General features: G+C 50.7%; 1 protein-coding gene across 7 annotated transcripts in view; it reads left to right on the forward strand.

Moving 5' to 3' along the window:
• Positions 1 to 21,526, forward strand: part of MYRF (myelin regulatory factor) — a 137,553-nt gene that overhangs the window by 27,555 nt on the left and 88,472 nt on the right. The window lies entirely within an intron of this gene.

Here is a 21,526-nt window from a genome sequence, read left to right on the forward strand (position 1 = left end):
AGCAGGGACCTGGGTGCAGCCCACCGTCCCCCCCCACCCCCCGCCTGTACCCTCAAGCAGGGACCTGGGCACAGAAGTTGCTCGGAGAGACCGGCGCCCATCCCCAGCCCTCGCACCCCTAGCGGGGAGCTGAGCCTCGGTGGCCACCCTCGTGACTGGGCACCTGCCTCACTGCAGATGGAGGAAGCTGAACACAAGCCCCCCACACCCAGACTGGGGTTTAGGCATGGGCTCTGCCCGTCGCCCCGTCACGGGGACAAGGCCATCAACCTGCCGCCTCCTTACCGCTGAACAGGGCCATGCCAGTCCCACCATTGCCAAGTCAGGGACATGGGCTCCCAGCAGACACAGCCCACCACCGTAGTCTTCACTGTCACACAGAGCCCAGTACCAGGCCACCCTCTATGGTCACCTCCAGACCAAAGGCCTCCAGACCAGTCCCCTGAGCCATGGATGTCAGGCTCCTTGACTGAGGACCTCAGCACATCTCCATCACCCCATGGCTTGCAGTATAGATCCCCCTGCTCCCAGACCAAGGACATCAGCACAGGTTCCCTCCCCTGCTCCCTCTGTCCCCTTGGAAAGGGACTCCTTACAGAACTCTTCCTGCTCTGCTCCAGCTGTCTCTCTGATTGATAATACCTACAATAATATTCTGGGCTGGGGCCTAAATCACCATTTTAATTAGCTTCCGTAGGCTGGCGCTGCACAATCAGAAACACAGATTCCCCGCAATCCACAGAAGACCTTGGCTCCTATTCTCCTTTTAACGCCAATGTGAATCAGGAGTGACTCCGTTGAGGCCAGAGGAGCTATGGTGGTGTAATGTTGGTACAAGAGGAGAATCAGGCCCCTTTTGCTGGGTTCTGGACAAAGATGAAGGGTAGAACGTGACCATTTAGTAATAACTGAATAGTTAGTAAAGTTAAACTGTTGCATTAAGAATCACTCAGTTGAATGAAGGTTATGGAGCAGATGGGGCCCTGCCACCATTTCTGACCTTTGTTTTAATTCCTCTTTCCTCTCATTGTTTCTCCTCACTGCCTCGTCTTTGTGCACCTCTCTTTGCTCTGTCTCTCTGCATTTCATTTTTTGTCAGTTCTTGTTCTCTCTCCTCTTTCCCTCTTTCTCTTTCCCTTTGTTAGGTGTCCCGAGTCTCCCCAAGAGCCCTCTTCCTGTGGTCTCTGCTAACCTGCTTTCCAAGGGGAAGGGCGGCAGCAGTGGGAAACTGACTAACGTTTCAGGTGTGCATGTGCAGAATATCTGCACTTTGCATTCAGCTCATTGCACAAAGAGCCTGTGGCAAAGGGAAAATATGGAGGATCATCTTAGCCAGTTTCTCTTTTTATAGCAGGTCCTGGGAGCTTTTGTTGCTGGTGACGATATAATCTCCAATTGACTTGAGGGCTGGATTAATACATTGATCAAGCCCAGAGTTTGGCCCCCTCCTGCTGGTATTTTTGTTGAGATTCATTCGCTCTGTGTTTGGGGAGTGCAGCTTGCTGATACTGTATTCACGGAGAACAAGGGGATGGGGATTGTATGAGGAAATGATGATGAGCTTGTTTGCCATGGAAGCTGCCCAGATCGTAGGGAAATGAATACATGGTCAATGGAAGGTGCTTTATCTAATGGTTTGGACTATGGCTGCTTCTCTTTCTGTTCCTTCTCCTGTTCTGGTTTCTGTGAAATCTTTCCCTTTGTTGTCTCTATAGCTCCTCTCTCTCTTTTCCTCAAAAGGAAGAGATTCTCTTGCTTTTCTGGTCATGATCCTGAGTTCTATGTGGAACAGGATTAACCAGGCAGGAAGCCTTGCTCCAGAGGCTCTTACATGCACCAAACTGCGTCCTAGTCAGTCTTTGTTTTCAGTTGGGGTCCAGTTGGACATAGTTCCTGGTGGCCCCACTCCCAGTCCAGCCGCATCCTCAACCCGCTGAACACCAGTCTCCTAGCTTCTAAGCTCCATCACCCCCCACCCTTGGCTGTCCCACTCGTGCTGTGCTGTGTGATATTTAGAAGCAGTGAACTTTGGTTGCCTTTCTCTCATTGTCACTTTCAGGGGGGTGTTTTGTATTTCACAGGGTTTCGAGAGCCATCTGATTTATTTATTTTTGGTGAACCCTAAAAATCTCTTGCCCCTACCTTCCCCTGTGAAAATGGAAAGTGAAGAAAACCGGGGCTGCGGGACACTTCTTTCATGTCTGCAAGTTGCTCGATTGTGTAACTTTTTTATTTTAGCTCTTAGTTTGCACTGCAGCCTGCAGCATGGCAGTTTGTTTCCCATGGGCAGCTCATCCTGTTCTGTTGTGTTAATCCATGTCAGTTACACTGTGGTAGGTGAGGATGAGAGGGGAATGGAGGAGTAAGCTTTAGCACAAAGGATCACCGCCCATGGAAAGAGGTGATGAGATTCTTTTCTCTCTCTCTCATACATGCCAGCTATCCAGGGTGTTTTGAAGGAGTGAACGGTGAAACTGATCATCAGCTATTAGGAGTTGAAGGTTGGTGCCTATCTTGCTAGATTTCCACAAGGAGTCAGATTTAACTTGGGATCTCAGTGTCCTGAGAGATCAGTGATCTCCGGACGGGTAGTATACAGGTGAACAAACATACCTTGTTTCTTCTCGGCATGCTAGACGTGTATTCATTTACAAGGATAAACTCTGTAGGACTGATTCATATCCACACAATTAACTTCTTTAAACTGAGTATCCCTGTTGCTTCCCATGGAAAGCTGCACGTTTGAATCAAGACTTCCCCTCGTAGAGTGAATTCCTTTTTCTTTCTCCATAGCACCCTCTGAGTAAGTGGAGATTTCACAGTAACGGGAATTTCTTTCTGCACATTGCAACATGCTGAAATAATTCGAGGAGTCCATTCTACTTCACTATACACTGAGTCTCACCAGATCCGAGTCTGCTGTTAGCACTTCCACCATATTTATGAATAGTCTTTTAGCACTTGATATTTTCGAAGTGCTGTACAAGGGTTAACTAATTAATCCTTGCAACCTTTTGGGAAGCAGGTAGGATTAAAACCCACGAGATCCTAACCCCTAGCCTCATATTCAGTCTGCTCGACATAGAATCATAGAACTGGAAGGGACCTCGAGAGGTCAGCTAGTCCGGTTCCCTGCACATTGCTACCTCTGGTATTTACACATCTAGTCATAGCAAAATCCTTCTGTAGAGAACTGTTGAAATCTTCTATGGGGAAAGGGTTATTTTTCCATGTTTAAGCTGGTGTTGATATGGCATTCGGGATAGAAGCTTTTCCTGGGATCACAGCATCATCCTTAAGTTTGCATTTTGCCTAAGCAGCCATTCCCTTGTGTGTGAACATCCCTTAGATCCCCGGCTTTGGGCCCGGCTGGTGAGGAGTGAGCTTGATTCTGGTTCCCCTTGGGTCTGAAAATCTCAGGAGCTGGGACTTTATTTCAGGAAGACGTTTCCTGGTTTCAGTCAGACTGGAGTTACCCATCTCTCTCCCATAGGAGTTTGCTGCTTTGGCACGGAGCTTGGAGGTATGGGAAGACAAAGGAGATAAAGAGAGAATGGAAATGTTTGGGCCGTTGCTCTGAGATTTGGGAGGGATGAGGAGATTTTGGATTGAATGAGGCTTTGAAGGCATCTAGAGGAGGTTTAGGTGCAGGCTTTGCTGATGAAAGGAAGATGCTGGGGTTGGTAGTGTATGCTCTGAGGGTTCTCTGGACAGGCGTTTCCCTATCCTTAGTCCAAAAGAACCTAGCTGTTTGGGTCTGACTGTTCCTTAGTTTTTGCTACAGCCCATCACATTACCACCCAGCAGAGTTGCCTGCAGCAGAGGAAATGGAAAGCCTCGCGGCAGAGAGTGGGATGGTGGAGGCTCTGGCGGGGAAGGTAAAGGAATTAAGTTTGGTCTCTGCACAGTGTTCAGTGTTTACCTAGAGCGTGTGTATTTTATATCAAAGGGAAGGTGGGGAGTATAAAAAGCCTGACCCTTGGCTGGCACCCTGCAAGAAACTCTACCTTCTTCCTTGCCTAACACTCACACGAGGGAACCAGTTACGACAGAGCTCAGCTATTCGGGATCCCTCTCTCTCTCGGCTAATTTACGAGATAAGAGGTAGTTAAAGAATGTACATCGGGAAAGATGTGCCGAGCGGCTTTAAAAGGAAGAACAAGCAGGACTGGGGGTGGATAGCGTCTTGGCAGCTGTCTGAGGGTTGGCCTGTTAAATCTTTTTGTAGGGTGTTAGTGGGTAAAGTTCCTCTGTGTGTAGCAAGCCTGTGTGTGTGTGTGTGTACACAGACTGATTGTGTTTGCTCGCATGCTCACGAGGGCTGCCGTAGCCCTGCTGTTGAATTGTTAGTCGTTGCCTGAAGGGTCACAGGAATCTCTCAGCTGTAAGGGTGAATGAGTGAGTGTGTATCGTTGTTTATCAACCAGGGAGCGAGTGGATGTTTAGTCAGTGTGTGTGTGTGTATTAATGGGACTGAGACAGTGCCCTTCTCTGGTGCCTTCCATCCTGGATCTCAGCTGGCTTTCCAGACATCATTAAGGAACACAGCCCCTCTGCAAGGCAGCTCAGGACTGTCATCCTTGTTTTACAGATGGGGAAACTGAGGCAGAGAGCGTTGAAGTGACTTGCCCAAGGTCAGATGAGGGAAGAGCAGGGAATTGAACCTGGAACTACTGACTCCCATTCTCATCCCTTGGTCTAACCACTCCCTATCCTTTTGTTGGCATGTTGTCGTGTCTGCACTATAGCTGCTACAGCCGCACAGCTACACCACTGCAGCCATGCTGCTGGAGAGCCATAGTGTAGATGCTTCCCACAGTGACGGAGGGTTTTTTCTGTCACTGTAGATAATCCACCTCTCTGGGTGGCAGTAGCTAGGTCAGTGTGGCCGTGTCTACACCGGAGTTAGGCCGGCATAGCTGCGGTGCTCAGGGGTATGAATTTTTCACACCTCCTGAGTGCTGTGTCTGTGTCATCCTAATGTTTCCGTGTAGACTGGATAATGCAGTGGAACAATAAGCAGTCACACAAGGGGTGAGCAAAAATCAGTTGGTCTTTGAAGAAAGATGGAGCAGAATTCCACCCCGACACTGGGTCCCCAGCTGGGGCAAAGCATCCCCACTCAAGTGATTGGAGCTGGGCTGATTTCTGTCTGCTGAGGATCTGGCTCATTGTTAGTGAGCCTATAGGGAGGCCTCTCAAGACAGGCGGTAGTTTCAGGTTCCTGCCCCACCAGGGTGTTGTGAGGGTGTGACTGAGGGGTCCCAAAGGAGCCAGAGAGAAGCTGATTTGAGGACTACAGGGGTGTAAGGGGGCTTATGATGGGACCAAGATGGACAGTTTGGGGGTCTCCTGTGACAGAACTGGCACAAATGGGTTATCATAGTGGGAGCAAAGGGACTTCAGGCCTGGGGCCTCCAGGGTGGAAGCTGGAGGCTGCATGCCTAGACACCAGGCAGGGATGCTGTGTAGGAGGCAGAGGCAATACTATTGAAGTGTCGTGAACATGGATATAGGCTGAATCCGTGACCCTGCACATCTGACGCCACAGCCTCGGAGTGCCCCGGCTCTGAGATCCTCCCCACCGCCCTGTGCAAAGGAAAGGTGGCTGTGGGAATGGGAGTGGTGACGCAGAATTTTCCATGGAGAGGGGTGGGGTGGTGCTTGGAGGTGAGACCAGAGCAGGGAGAGGACTGCAGGGAGCTTGCATCTCTGCCGCACCTCTCATCCAGCTGGCTCCCAAAGGACTTTAGTATATTTAGTAGGGGTCACTTCCCCCATCACTGAAATGCAGCCACCTCTGGGGTGGAACATGGCAGCTGTTAGCTCACACAGCAACGCTTCATATGAGTTTGGGACAGGAACTGACCATGATGCTGTATCTAATTAAGAATGTAGGGAGCATTTTGTTAGCGGAACATAATTATTTGAATTGAAATTTGCCCAGAAAACAGGATTAACACCCCTCTTGTGAGAGTCTCTCATGACCATAAGAGATCAGAGCCTCAGTTTGATGTCTCGTTTGGAAGATGGCCGCTCCAGCAGACCAGGATCTTGTAGGGCTATGCTGTGGGGCTGGGTCATTCCTGACTCAGAGGGAAGAGCCCCATATACTGAACACCAGCAGGTGCTCTGCATTTATCCAGGAACAGGGCTTCACAAACGCTCCTCAGCCCTGGCTACTGGGCTTGCCAGCTCAGCTGCGCTGCTGTCCAGGCCTCAGGGCTTGCTGGCTCAGCCATGCCGCTCTCCCTCAGCCTTTGCCACTGGCTTCCTCTGAGTACTCCCCCTGCTGCCATTTCTGAGGAGAGCTTTCCCTGGGGAATCACACCTCACCCAGTTGGGGTACAGACACTGAGTGGGGAACCGCGGGGTGCTCTGGCCTGTGAGTGAATGCAGAAAGCCCCTCGCCGCCCCCCAGGAGAGCTGGTGGGTCACCCGCTCCGAACGCAGGACACATCTGCTCCGGGGCTGGTGTCCAGCTCAGCCCTGCTTGCGTGGAGGAGGATGGGGGACAGTGTCCCCGCAGAGTGGCTGCCTCGCTAGGGGCTGTTTGTTGCAGGCAGGAAGCTAAGAGGCTTTGTGTGGAGAATTTCGCTGAGCAGAGTTAGCCTGTGACAGAACAGCCCTGGGGAAGCTGGTACAGCACAAACACATGACCGGCCCTTTCGGTAATCCCCCCGCAGACCCAAATCCTGGAGGGTGCCTGTTAGAGTGAGGCGCTGCGCAGAGGTGGCAGCCTCCCGGCCTTCTTGGCCCCCCACCCCTCGCAGAGAGAATAGAAAACCCAGCCGGCAGCAGCGCTGGGGTCCACACAAGCCGAGTGAGACAGCGGGATGACCGAGGAGGAGAGCAGGGACGCTGGAGCGTGACATCCGTTGTCACCGCACTCAGGATGCGCTGGATCCGAGCAGGTAGCTTCGTACGGCCCTTCCACTGCGGAGTTTTCCTCTCTGTCTGCCTGTCTGTTCTCCTCTCTCTTGCCATCTGACCTCCCCTGCCCACCTGTCTGCTTTGGATCTACACGTCGGTCCCAGAGGAGAGCGGGCAATTTGAGGCCACTGGTGAGCATAGCCCCCTTTCCAGGCCCCCTGCAGGGGAGAGGGAGGAACCCAGCACCCACTGAATGCCAGCCTTGGTCCCAGGCACAGAGGGAGATAGCAGCTGTGGCCTGTCTTGGGAGGATGGAAGGAGAAGGCTCCCAGGAACCATGGCCACATCCTGCTACCAGGTGTGAGCCCAACACAGAACAACCTGCTCCCCCATCCAGGGTCTCGCAGTTCTGGCAGTGCTTCCCCAGGTGCAGCCCACTGCCCCTCACCTGTGCCATGTGGACTCCTCTTTCCCTGGGGCTGAGAACATGGCGGCGGGGAGAAGGGAAGAAGAACTGAGAGAAGGGCAGAGCTGTTGGTGAGGGTGTACGGGGGCTGGGAGTAGATCCTGGAGGGGGTGAGGGTTGATGAGGAGCTCGGGGTTATTCTGGGTGCTGCGATTCAGAAAGAGCAACATGTGCTAATGCCCACAGGTTCCCTCTGGAGTTTGGGTGACCAGGGTCTGAGACATTCTTTGCCGCAAGTTCTTCCCGGTGTGGGCTTCTGTTCTGGCCCAGGTGGCTGGGAGTGCTGGCTGGAGAAGGCCCCGGCTGGTGGCCAGTGGGAGTTGGCGGCTGGAGGTGGTGGCTGCCAGTGGCACAAATGGAGTCCTGCCAGGGACTGGGAGTCCCTGACTGAAGGGGACACATCAGTGGCTGAGGTTGCTAGAGGGGAGGGCTCCTCCCAATGTCGGGGGGGGGGGTGCTGGTGAGGAATGGCCAGGATGTTGGTTGGGGTGAGTCTGGCTTTTAAGGATTGCATCCCTTGGAGCTGGTTAGTAAGATTTGAGCAGCGGTGCACCTGGGCATGGGTCTCTTCACCATTCATTCATTTGTAGGCAGCTACAGCAGGCACCAGCTGTGATTCCCTCTGCCCTGCTGTGAGGTGAAGGATCAGGTCCTGCCTTGTGAATGGCATCTCAGGGCAATTTGAGGCAGAAGGGCAGGGGTTGAACTGAACTGGGGTGCTGGTTATTCCACTGAGAAGCCTGATGGGGAATCAGGGCCTGCGTTTCCCCTTTGCTTGGTCTGGGGAGCCCCTGGAGAATGGAGATGCCCTCTGGTCTTGTCAGCATCTCCAGAGCTGGCCAAACCCTGCGAGGAAGCCACCCTGAGCATTTTGCTCCGACGGTGCCTGCAGCCCTTCCCCAGGAGCATTCATCTCAGTGAATGCTCACGTACCAGGTGGTTGGTGGGAAGCAGAAGCCTTGCAAACGCACTGTGAGCTGGTCTGAACCAGAAGCCGCTCGTCAGAGCCCTCTTCCTAGTTTATAAAAGTGTGAGTCGCCCAATAAGGGGGCACAGACAATAGCAGGTGACCAAAGCGACCTATCACCCAGCTGGGAGGATGAATATTCAGATAGCTGCCATGAGCTGTTGGTGGGCATCCCTGGGGCTGAGGTGGGTTTGTGTCAAGCATTCATGGAACAGGCTATGGCGATCAAGCAGGGAGTGCCCACCGTCCATCCGGGAACAGGAGCAGGGGTGCCATTGGCTGGTACGCTCCTTGTCCCCAGCTCACCATGTCGCCTGTGCCGGAGCCTCTCTCACACAGTGTCTCTGAGAGGGCTTTGTGCACCAACAACCCAGGAGAATGAAGTCTGCTGTATCCACAGAACAGGGGCAGTGCTGGCAGTGCCTCTTCCCCTTCCAGGTTGCCCCTTGCCAGGTGTGTTCCTAGGGGGCTCAGGCCTAAGGGGAGCAGAAAGTTTGGTCATCAGCCACAATCAGCTTTTGGCTTCTCTGCTCCAACCGTCAACAGTGAGGCTGCCAATGAGTATTGGATAGAGTGGGCTTTGCGACACAGACACCGATCTCTTTGGAAGTAGGCTGAGGTCACTGAGTTCATGGCACTGTAAAAGTATCACATAGGAATGCCTCGTAGTCCCCTCTGAGCTGGGGCTGGATTGGACCCAGCGAGAGGGGAAAGGCTTGGTGCCTGGCTGGCAGCCCTTGAGCCCACTCCTTTGGTCCTGGTGGCTACACCTGCTCCACAAAGGCTCCACTCGTGTGGTTTGGTGGCCACTTTTCTGTCTGGCTTATGTGCGGTCGGTGTTTGCAACTGGCTTACTGGCTGTGATGAGGTCTCTCTTAGCCCTTTGCTCTGCTTTCCTAGAGCAGGGAGGTCGCCAATGTTCTTGGGCCAGATTCATCCGGAGTGTAACTCTAGGGCTGTTACACCTGGGGTGAACTGGCCCCTTGGTCTGTTCATTGCCCAGAAGTGCTGTGGAGGCTCTGTCCGCGACTAATCTGGCCCTAGGTCAGTGGCTGCTCCTCCTGGGGAGCTCTCCCCACCCTAGAGCTGGGGCTGGCTCCTCTCCTCTGCTTCATTCTGTCCTGGTCTTTCTTCTACACCTGACCGTGTAGCTGGAAATACAGACAGCAGATGCATTTTAAAGGGAGAGAGAGAAAAATGGGATCCTCCTAGACTCTCCCTGTCCTGGGCTTGGGCCATGGCTGATATGCCCAGCCGGGGCTGACCCTGTGTGTGCAGGGCCCCTGCCCGCCCCCCCATGGAATTATAGACTCTCTATTCTAAACAAGGGGCCCATGGACTTCAGGGCTGTAACTGGTGTGTCCCTTCCCCTGTGCTGCCTGTCTCCTCTCTGGCTGAAGGACCCCAGGGCAATACCCTTGTTGGCCCACAGCTCAGGTGACCCTGGGGGTAGACCCCATTGGAAACTCCCAGAGTGGTATGCCATTTGTCACGCATCCAGCGAGGAAAGCTGCGGGGTGGCTGCCTTGCACAGCATGCTGGGTAACTCCCTGCTCTTGATTGACTGGGCCTTGCCCTTGGACTTTGCGCTGTCTGATAAGAACCCCAATGAGCTAAATGGATCTGAGCAATGATTAACTCAATGCGTGCACTGCCAGGGAATGGGGAGCAGCTCTATGGAGACACAAACAGGAGCCCAGCGCAGGACTGATTGAGCCCAACCTGTAATTCCCCATTGGGTGCCCCTCCCTTGTGCCAGCTCTTAGCACTAGTCATCTCTGGGCAGCATCCTTCATGGGAGACAGACCTGGGCAAACACCTCCTTCCTGTCTCTTCCCGGCAAAGACAAACTGATGGGTGTAACCAGCGAGGCAAGAGCAGCCCCCTAGATAAGGGGGAGAGACCGCAGGAGGACAGCGCGCTCCAGGGGGTAAGGCGTGCTCTTAGCAGGGATAGGGAAAGGATCCCCATGGACACATCTCATTATAAAGGTGGCTTCTCCACCCCCTTTCCTTTCTACGCAGTTGCCCCTTGCTGGCTGGGACCCATTGGCCTGTCCCCTGGGTAACTCCCTCTCCTCTATCCCTAGGGGTGCTCCCTGCTGACTGCGGCAGAGTGGCTTCCTAGTGCACACTTGCGAACAAGCGCTGTCTGAATGGGTAGGGCCTGGTAGGGGGATCTGTCATACATGGTGGTGGTGGGGTGCCTGGCTGAGCAGGGGTTCCCCCTGTAGCACGCACTGGAGAGCGATAATGAAGGGTGTGTCTGAGTGGAGGGCTTCCCTCCTGTAGAAGGAGTGTAACGTGACACCTCGAGCCGGGTACTTATCTTGCTGAACTTTATGATGTCTTTATCTAAGATGGCGGGAGAGAGATCTCTGGGGCAGAACTGCAAGTCCCAGGAGAGTGGCTGGCCATGGTTGCAAAACAAATGGCAAGCGGTGTGGAAAAGTGAGTGAGGGCAGGGCAGGGCACTAGCCTGGCTCCTGAGATGGTGACGTGGGCTGCTCTTCATGTGGGCGACTAGAAACACATGGGATGGATTATTAAATGGCCTCATTTGTTCAGTTCTGTGACTTGCGGGGGAAGCGTAAATTCCAGCAGATGAGCAGCGGTACATGAGCCAAAGGCTTCACCTTGTCTAACCCTCCACCAACCACTGCTCCCTTTCCCTATCTTTCACCCTCTCCTCCCACTCTGTCCATCCGTCCCTCTTTCCCATCCTCTCTCCCACCTCCCTGACTTCCTCCTTTTCTCTCTCCATATCTGTTGTAACTCTTTTCCACTTCATTGGGGCAGGTGGATGCTTTTATTCCATTCATTTACCATAGTTATCTGCAAACTACCCTAAGAGTAAGAACAAAAAGGAGACGGGATTGAAAACAACATGCTGCTTGGGTATAAATTCAGCAGGAGCAGCGTGGAGGGGCCTAAAGGCATGCTGACATGTACATACTATCCAAAATGTGGGGACCCCAAGATTCGAGGTCCCTTTTGGCCTTGGAATCTATGATTCCTTTAAAAAAAACACCAATGGAAAAACTTTTTGTTGAGATTTAAACCTTCCCCACAGAGTCTGCAACCCTAACATTGCAGCACTGGGCTACTGCATGAGAGTCGAAGTGTCAGATCGACTAGGCTGGTTTTGTTGTTGCAAAGCAAACATATAGCAATTGATGGAGGAGAGGAGCTGTAGAGGCAGCATGGCCAAGGGGATAAGCCACTGTCCTGGGTCTTCCAAAAGAACCTAAGAGAGTTAAATGCCCACAGTGAATGAGAGCTGGGAGTCTCAGTCCTGAAGGCTCCTTTGCCAATCCCAGCTCAGGGATGCTGGGTAACCTTGGGAAGTCGCGTCCCCTTCTGACCGTTGTCTGTCTTGTCAATCAGTAAGCTGCTTGGGACAAGGCCTATCTGCTGCAATGTGTTTGTACAGCACCCTGCACAATAGGGCACCAATCTTCCCTGCAGCCTCTAGGTGCTACTGAAATGCAAATAGTGAAGAGAATTTAAATTAAATCTTTAGTAACTGCTTAGCTGTAATAATCTTAGATGTTGCTAATAATTATCTCCAGATAAATGGTTTTTAATCTCTTGATGCCTCTTTACAAAATACAAATCAGCCAACCAGTGGCAACCTAGATAAAGAGTCAATCAATCAATCAATCAGCTTGTTCCTTGAGCTTTTCTTTTCTGACAAATGGCTGTGATTGGCACTGATAAAGCAAAGCCCTTAAAAGCGTGCTTATGCCCTGTCACAGGGTGACTGGCCCCTTTAAGAGGGAACAGGTCCCGTTCACCTGTGACTGGTTAGTTGCCTCCCAACAGGCCCTGGTAGAAGACGTCTGTCCTCTATACAGACCCAGGCAGTATATGAGAATGGGGAACAAGAAAGGGCAGCAGGGAACGCTGTGAGAGATGCCTGGAAAGAGCTGCATGAGGCCTGAGAGCTGGCAATGAAGAGAGCTGGCGCACAGAGAGGACTGATGAGAGCAGTTGGTGAGAACTGGCTGGAGCTGGGGAACCTGGCCGAGTAGAACATTCATATGCAGGCTCCTAGGTAAAAAGGAAGAACCTGCTCAGTCAGGGCAGTTGAGCCCCCCAAAAAGAGGGTTGATTGTTCAGAGAGGTTCCCATGAGAAAAAGGCGAGCAGGACTTGTAGGCAAAGGAGTCTGGGGGGTGGGAGCCCTCCTGCCGAAGCCCTGAGTTGAGGGCTGCAGGAGAAGTGTTGCAGAAGGCTTGGAGAATTGCCAGAGGCCCTGGAATAGGGGCCCAGGAATTGAAAAAGAGGGACTGTTCGCTCTCAGGTGGCCTGGAGAATGGGGCCCTGGAACAGGGCCAGAGGACCAGGGGCGTGGAGCAGTTCATTCTTGGGTGGGCAGCCTGGAGAATGGGGCCCTGGAGTGGGGATGGAGCACTGCTGCATTTTAACCTATCTTACTGTGGCATTTCAGGAATTGTCTGTTTTAAGAGGGATCAGCCGGTGGTTGCTGTTATACTAATACATTATGCCCGGACGCAGGGCTTGAAATGGGCTCTGAGTGGGACATTTCTGTCCCTGGAGAGGTGGTAACGGTCAGTCTGATATGTGAGGAGAAGATGGGCAACGTAGTTGGCACCAGGCACTGTAGGGGAGGGTGGGGCAGGACTTGCCTGGATTGCCACAGGAGGGCTCTCGGGATGGGAATGAGCCATGTTGTGTGCCCCTTTGACTTCAATGGGGATTACGCAGCTGCTTAAAGTAAAGCATGTGCTTAAATGCTGTGCTGAATTGGGGCCATTAGGGGTCTTTCATTATTTGTGGCATGCCAATAGAACGTCTTTGGCACTGAGCGCTGCGTGGAAAAAGGCAATCCTTACCCTAAGGAGCAGCAGCTACAGGTTAAACCACAGGTGTGATCCACTGGCAAATCTTAGGCATGGGGGGGTGGGGTTCTTTTTCTGTTTTAATCCTAAACTTGTTTCCTGTGGAGGTTCTAGGAGAAATGAGTTTCTGGAACGGGGGGAGAGGGGTGGGTGGCTTGGTGGGTGGGTCCCATGCGGAGGGGCAGCGTGGTGACGTGCATAGAGAAGGGTAGGAAGCAATAAATGGGCCATTGAGACAGGTACCGCCGTGGGAGTGAGGGTGGCATAGTCAGAACCAAGGTGGGGAAGGGCCGAGCTGCGTAGAGTTTGGAAGGCCAGGATGAAAAGTTTGAGCTAGATGTGGTGTTGATGGGGGAGCTGCTGGAGGGACTCACAAAGGGGAGCGACGTGGTTGCCCAAGAGTCAAGAGGGAGAATTTATAATTAGAGATGTGCTGATTTGCCCGGGGAAGTTCTGCTCTTGTTGAGAGCTGGGTTCCTCTGGCTTGGGATCTTTGCTTCCAGGATGCTCTTACAGGCACGCATCTGGGGAGTCCTATCTCGGGCACCACGGTTCTGATCGTCCCAAGGAATATTTCGAGGTGAAGGAGACAATCGTTTTAAGTGCGTCTGCGCTGGGAATTGTCAGTGGTGGCAGCGCTAGTGTTGTCCGGGCACAGCCGTTCTTATCATTGTCGCCTAGTGGTAGAAGCACCCTGTGTATGCTAGAGCTTCTGTTGTTGCCATTCTTTATGGGGCCACACTGGTTCGAGAGAGTGCAAGGCCTTTGGGGGTGACCACAATAATTGGGTTTAGGAAACCTGAGGGGACTCTGTCAATCAGTTTAGACTCAGGATTGTGGACGGCTCCCGCAGCTGATGTCAATTGGCGTAACTCCCTTGAAACCAACAGAATTACACTGATTTGCACCCCTTGAGGATCTGACCCATAACATAAGGACTGGAAAGTTTTCATTATAGTATCTTTAAATGAAAAAAAAGGTTTATTGTATTTAAACATTCTCCGTGCAGTGCTGGAAACCCAGACACAGCAGCACTGAGCTAGTGTCTGAGAACCAGAGAGTAGGAACTGACGGGCACTAGAAAGTGGAACTGATTCATCTTGTTTCGCTGCTCAGGCTGAGTGAAGTTCAGCAACTAAACAAAGAGCAGCAGGGAGTGCAAAGGAAGTTAGGGTCCAGTGCTGCAAATTACTTACAGGAGGAAATGTTATTCATGCGAAGAAACCTGTTGAAGACGATGGCTTTGCAGGATTGGGCCCCTAGACTTGTAAAAGTTCTTTCCATTTGAATCAAGCTGTTGGTCAAATGGGTCAGGACGTTTTTCAAAATACATGAGAACCCCACTAATTCCCGCTCTGCTGGTTCACAAACCCAATACCTCTGGATTTACTGAGAGAGCTCTGAACACTCTTCTCCATTAGAGGTCTAATATCCAAGAGCTGTTGTGACGTCTCATGTTACTCCTTGCTATGATTTGTGCTGTGGTGGTGACTAGAGCCTGCACCTGAGATCAGGGTCCCATTATGTAAGGTGCTGGACAAACACACAGTAAGAGACAGTCCCTCCCCTGAAGCGCATACAGTCCATATAGACAAGCTGGACAAACAGGACTGGCCACTGGGGTGGCCTCTCTGGGCAGGGGTCCAAATCCCTGAGTTTTTTCGCCTGTGCTCTTGCGGGGCGGGGTGGCTCTGGAAACATTTTCTGTCTTGGGTGACAAAATATCTAGGGCCAGCCCTGTGGACAAAGCGGGGGAGGAAAGGAAAGGTGATTATTTCCATGTTACAGTTGGTGAACTAAGGCTCCCCAAGGGAGTCAGCAACTGAGCTTGGAATTGAACCTACATCTCCTGGGTGTCTTAACCACAAGACCAGCCTTCCCCTCTAGCTGTACACACTTAACTAGGGAGTGTCACAAATAATTAAAACGTAGCTACGTTGCTAAAATAATTGAGCAAAGTCCAGTTTGTGAGTTCATATCCCTTGTGTACTTTCTTTCCCCCATTTGCATACCTGAAAATTCACAAAATTCCATAACTGGTGATGAATTTTTTAGCAAAGTTCTGCTGTGTGTGATTTTTGTATCTTGAAAATGTCTCTTCTTTAAACAAAGAAGTTGTGAAGTTTCATAGATTTTTAAGCCCAAAGAGGACCATTAAATCATTTAGTCTGCCCTCTTGTGTAACATTGGCCTGAATAATACTAAAACTGAGGGGGGAATTCATGAAAATGTGGGTGGTATTTACTGCAATTGGAATTTATCCAAGACATTGAGGTTAATACCCGTGTTCCTGCTAAAAGACCCGTGGGATTTTTGATCATGTGTGACCATGGTTTGAGATCTCATCTGAAAAACATTATAGCCCCATGCTGGGGCATTCACAGAGAAGACCATCTCCTTCTGAATCGGTCTTTACGGAACCTTTAAAGATCCAAGTTCTGTCGTGACCCAACCTTGTGAGATCTGCTGGGATCACAACCCACGGTGGCATGGCTGCGTGGGACAGGAGCCCCAGCGTTAGCTTGGGGGAAGGTGGAGAAGTCACAGGAGGATTAGTGCACATTAACAATTATATATTTCTTTCAAACTAGGCTTTCTTTAAAACAATAATAATGTTTCAAACAAGAACATACAGCTCAACGGGCAGCCAGGGCTCCTGACTCCCTGGACAATCATGTTCTCAGCACGGAGTCTCTGGAGGAGACTTTGTGTGAGGAGGATCCTTGATCCCGTCAGCCTCAGCCCCTGTTACCAGCCCCCTGTATGCTCTGTGTTATATCTCAAAGAGGGAGGCAAGGGAGCTGAGAGGACTGGGACCCAGAGATCTGGTCTGGGTCTGTTCCTGGCTCTGACACTGACTTGCTTTGTGTCCTTGGGCAAGACACTTCACCTCCCTGTGGCTCTCTCTCTCCTTTTGACCTTTGTCTTGTTGATTAAGATTGTCAGCTCTTTGGGGCAAGGACCGTCTCACTCTGTGTTTGAACAGCTCACTCCACAACGGGCCCTCCATCTTGGCTCAGGCCTCTAGGTACTAGCATAATATAAATAATTAAGAAGGTGCCCATGATCTAGGAAGTTATTCTCAGCATGGGATATCGAGGGTGGCTATGCTGTATGGATCAAAGCTCTCAAGACTGGGGATATCTGGGAAACTGGAGAACAGAAGAGGAATGCCCTGTTGGCTTGGGTGGGTGTGGTTGACTGGCCCATTGGCATGTCCCCAAATATGAGTGCTATCTGGTTAATAATAGACTGTTGTATTGAAAAGCACTGTGGGAAACTGTATTTGCCTCTCACATGATGCTTGTACAGTAGTGAGAGAAGTGCAGGGAGGATGTGGCCTCTAGAGCGGTTACACTCCCAGTACCTTGGACAGCAGTGTTGTCATTTAAATATGTTTCCTAATGTCATTTGTCCTGCAAGAAGAATAGATCTCTGCTCACTTCCCTAGCATGTTTCAAGCTCTGGAGGGAAACGTGAGGATTAACCTCCATATATATCACCCAGGGAGGTGCAGTGGGATGAAGGGAAATTTGAGTTTTCTCCAATGAACTCGCTGTGCCTTTCCTCCATCTGTTATTCTCCACGCAGCACACTAAGGATCTTGGGAAAGGTATGGCCCATTAGGCTTGTCTTCTCATTCAGCCCTAAACCACAAGAGCCAGGGAACATTGCCCACCACTGACGGCCATGGAAGAGACCAGGTGATGCTGGAAGAGATCAAGGAAATCTAAGATTGGGGAAATGCTTCTTTGGAAGAGCCCAGTGCAACTGATGGGCCTTTGGAAGAGAGAAATTGTAGCTCTGAATGGGGTGGATCTTTGGAAGTAGACAAGTTTCATTGGCAATGGAGACAAGTCTTTGCAGGGACCAGGTGCAGCACATGACTTGAAGAGCCAGAGTGTGTGAACCCATCAACTCTGAAAAGGCTGCTCTGGGGTGTAACTTGCCTGCAGTGAAAGCCCATGAGGAAGGGCCTTCCGGGTTCAGAGAAGCATCCATGGTGTGTGGCAGGGGGAGGTTTCAGGTGGAAATGGAGAAGGGGTTTGAAGATGGTATTAGTATCAGGTGAGCAGGACAGGGAGGTTGGGCTGGAGAACAGGTGGGATGTGGGTTTGGATAATGGATTGTGGGCTCATCAAAGGGAGTAGAGATTGGGATGGGTAGAGAATGGGTCACTGGAAGTAGGGTTGGGGGATACTTTCCCAAACCAATTTTAACTTTGTTAAATGGTTCTAGTTCAGGGCATGTGCAACCCACTGGAGAGCTTATCAGAGCACAGAGGTCTGTGTGATAGCGTCATAGAGTTTAAGGCCAGAAGGGACCACCAAATCAGCTAATCTGACACAGGCCACCACCACCATCCAGCACTTGCATGCTAAACCCAGCAACTGAAATTAGACCAAAGTATTGCAGTCCACAGGAGACTAAACTATCGTGTTCCACAGGCAGAGAACAGGAGGGACTGAGATGCACCAAGTCCCCAGCAATGGCAGGAAATGGATTGTGAGGCACACCCAGTTAATCCCAGCAGGTGACCTGCACTCTATGCCACAAAGGATGTCGAAACCCTCCGAAGGTCACTTCCAATCTGACCTGGGGGAAAATTCCCTTCTGACTCCATATATGGGGATCAGATAGATCCTGAGCATGTGCACAAAAACCAGCCAACTAAGCACAGAATAAGACAACTAAGCTCTTAGTCCTTATGTCACTAATCTTCAGATGTGTGTCATCTTGCTCCAAGGATGTTTAGATCATGTCTCGTTTTACAATCAGCAGGTCCGGAGAACTTGCACCCAAGAATTTAGAAGAGCTGGCTGAGAAGCTCGCTGGATGGTTAATGTTGATTTTTCAGTAACACTAGGGATGTTCCAGAAGGCTGGAAGAAAGCTGATCTTGCGCCAGTTTTTAAAAGGGTAAATGGGATGACCCAGGCAATTATAGGCCTATCAGTCTGACATCGATCCCAGGTAACTTAATGGAGTGACTGATATGGGACTTGATGAATAAAGATTTAAAGGAGGGTAATTTAATTAATGCCGATCAACATGAGTTTATGGAAAATAGATCCTGTCAGACGAACACCTTTTTTTATTTTTTGATTACAAGTTTGGTTGGTCCAGTTAATAGCGTTGATGTAATAGACTTAGACTTCTGTAAGGCATTTGACTGGGTATCACATGACATTTTGATTAAAAAACTAGACTGATGTAAAATAACATGGCAAACATTAAATGGATTAAAAGCTGGCTAACCGATAAGTCTCAAAATGTAACTGTTAATGAGGACTCCTCATTGAGCAGGTATGTTTCTACTGGAGTCCCACAGGGATTGATTCTTGGCCTTATGCTATTTAACATTTTTTATCAGTGACCTGGAAGAAAACACTGATAAAGTTTGCAGATGACACACAAATTGGGGAGTGGTAAATAACGGACAATCAGGTGACTGATATAGAACGATCTGGATCACTTGGTAAGCTGGGCACAAGCAAATAATAAGAACATAAGAACGGCCCTACTGGGTCAGACCAAAGGTCCATCTAGCCCAGTATCCTGTCTTCTGACAGTGCCCAATGCCAGGTGCCCCAGAGGAAAAGAACAGAACAGGTAATCATCAAGTGATCCATCCCCTGTCGCTCATTCCCAGCTTCTGACATTTTAACAGGGCTAAATGTAAATGTAGACATCTAGGAACAAAGAACGGAGGCCATATTTACAGGATGGGGGGCGCTATCCTGGGAAGCAGCTACTCTGAAAACAATTGGGGAGGAATGGTGGATAATCTGCTGAACATGAGCTCCCAGTGTTAGGCTGTGGCCAAAAGGGCTAGTGTGACCTTTTGATGCATAACAAGGAAATCTTGAGGAGGAGTGGAGAGATTATTTTACCTCTGAATTTGGCACTGGTGACTGGAATACCATGTCTAGTTCTGATGTCCACAACTCAATAAGGATGTTGGTTAATTGGAGAGGGTTCAGAGAAGAGCCATAGGAGTGATTAAAGGATTAGATCCCATGCCTTAGCGATAGACTCAAGAAGCTCAATCTCTTTAGTTTACAAAAGAGAAGGTTAAGGGGTAACTTGATTACAGTATTTCTTTTTTGTTTTGTTTGTTTTTATAGGCCTTGTAGGCCTCATTGGTCCAGTTAGGCCAAGAATATCGTGTGGTATTACAGTAGGTCTGCTTCTGGCCAGCACCAGGAGGCACGGGGGAATGGGTAGAAATGAAGGGGGGGGGGAACTTTACGGAACCTCAAGGAAAGTGTGATTCTGCTATCTGAGTCTCTGGTCAATTATCTGTTTAGCTCATCCTGCTACAAACTGACCATTTCCTCCATCCCTACTACTTCCCTGTTATGTCACCTTTCAGTCCTGGCTTCCAAAATGGTTACCAAACATTGCTGAAATCTCTTAACACCCTTGAGAGGCTGGTAATCTCCTGCCTGGAATAAGGGAATGATCTTCCTGCTTTGTTTATAGCTTCTGACCCATGGCTGAAGAATTATGGACAAAGCATAATGTTAAACCGCAATTCTCTGTTCTATGTATATTCTTACAGTGTGTTTGTCACCATAGTATCTGAGCACGCTCCAGCAGTGCATTAAGCATTGTGACGAACATCTGCTGCATTGTTTGTTGTGTCATCATCTCCTTGGGGGAGAAGTGTGTGTAATGAAGTGTTTTGTATTGGTAGTGTGACCTTTTTTTAAAATATACCTATCACTCTGTTTCTATGCCAGAGAAGGCAAGGTCAAAGAAATGCGCCTTGCGCTTGGTGCAGAAAGTGGTGAGGTTTGTTGTGGTCCTGGGAGAGTTCATTCCACAGTCTTGGGCCAGCCCCGGAGAAAGTTGTGTCTCCTGCACACTTGAATTCTGCCCTTTGTGTAGAGAGTTCCATTGTGCCAGAGAAGTAAAGTTGTTGACCACAGTCTTCATCCCAAAGCTTTACACCATCTTTTAGATATCCTGGCCCCAGGCCATGGAGCACCTTGAAGGTAAAAGACCAAGAGCAGAGGGCAGGTGTGATGTGCTCACGGTAGCTTGTGTTGCTGAGGAGATGCAATGCAGTGTTCTGTGCTAGTTGGAGTTTCCTAAGTGCTGAAGGTTTCATGCCCAGGTATAGCGCATTGCTGTAGTCTGGCTAAGGGTTGGTGAAAGCATGAACAACAGAGGCTAGGTCATCGTCTGCTAGGGACAGTGTCCTAGCCTAATGGCGACGATAGAAAGTGTAGGATACATCTATGGGAGAGGTCAGCGAAGAATTGTGGGTGTGTCTCTTCAGCCAACGGAGGCCAACTGCACCATGGCTGCAAGCTCTTCAGAATACCTTCTTCTGTCCATCAGCATTGCCGCTGTCTTGCTCAGATTCAGCCAGCTGTTCTTCACCCATGAGCTCATCCCATCCAAGCACTGGGCTATCTTGGTGGTAGTGGTGTAGTCGTATGTGGTGAAGGATAGGTAGAGCTGCGTAACTTCTGCATATCACTGGCACTTGAGTCTGGGTTGTCTGACCAATTCACCTGGTGGCTGCATGTGGCTGTTGAAAAGGAGAGAGAATTGAGCTTACGGGATTCTGTGATGGGGTCCTCCACTCACCGCTAGGATGGCACTGCCTCCTGGGCACCCTGGAGAAGAGCTTGCCAGGTCAGTGTCCTTCCCATGGTTGCACACCATCGCTCTGTCTCTCTCACCCAGCCTGCACCCCTCTCTCACTGCACAAGCTGCTGCCGCCTCTTCGTGACTCAGCCCTCCAGCCAGGTCACTATCTCCGATTTCCACTTCTGCGGTATCAAAGTCCCTTCTCCCTAGCAGTCCTAGGCAGTCTTCCCTCACCCTGGTGCCACTCCCTCAGTGGCTGGTAGGGGAACCTGGGTCCAGCCTCCACTCTGCGTTCCAGCTCAGAAGCCGTCTAGCAGCCAAGGTCTGTTCTCTTCTAGACCTTACTGCCTTTCCCTGAGCCTTCTCCTCCCAACTGGCATTCCCCGCTCTCAGGCTTTGCCAGGTTCCTAACTCCCCCCTCCCAGGGAGTAACTGTGGGCTACCTGTCCCTGTCGCCTCCAAAGACGTCTCCCTTCTCGCAGGGAGTGACTGCAGACTCTCCCAGCAGCCCCCTTTCGGCTTCCAATTTCCTGTCTTTATAGTCCCAGCCCAGCTCGCTCCTCCCCAGCTGGGCTCCCTCACTCAGTCAGGGGATTACTTGGCCACCTGATTCTCCTCAGCTGTGCCTCGCTGGGTTAATTGGCCCCCTTCTCACTCTGCATTAACCCTTTCTGGGCAAGTGCAGGGGTAAACGCCCCATCACAGACTCTACAAATGAGAGGACTAGGAGATGTGTGTACAGTTTTCCATCCC

The sequence above is a fragment of the Natator depressus genome, chromosome 6 (genome assembly GCF_965152275.1).
Source record: "Natator depressus isolate rNatDep1 chromosome 6, rNatDep2.hap1, whole genome shotgun sequence".
NCBI classification, from domain to species: Eukaryota; Metazoa; Chordata; order Testudines; family Cheloniidae; genus Natator; species Natator depressus.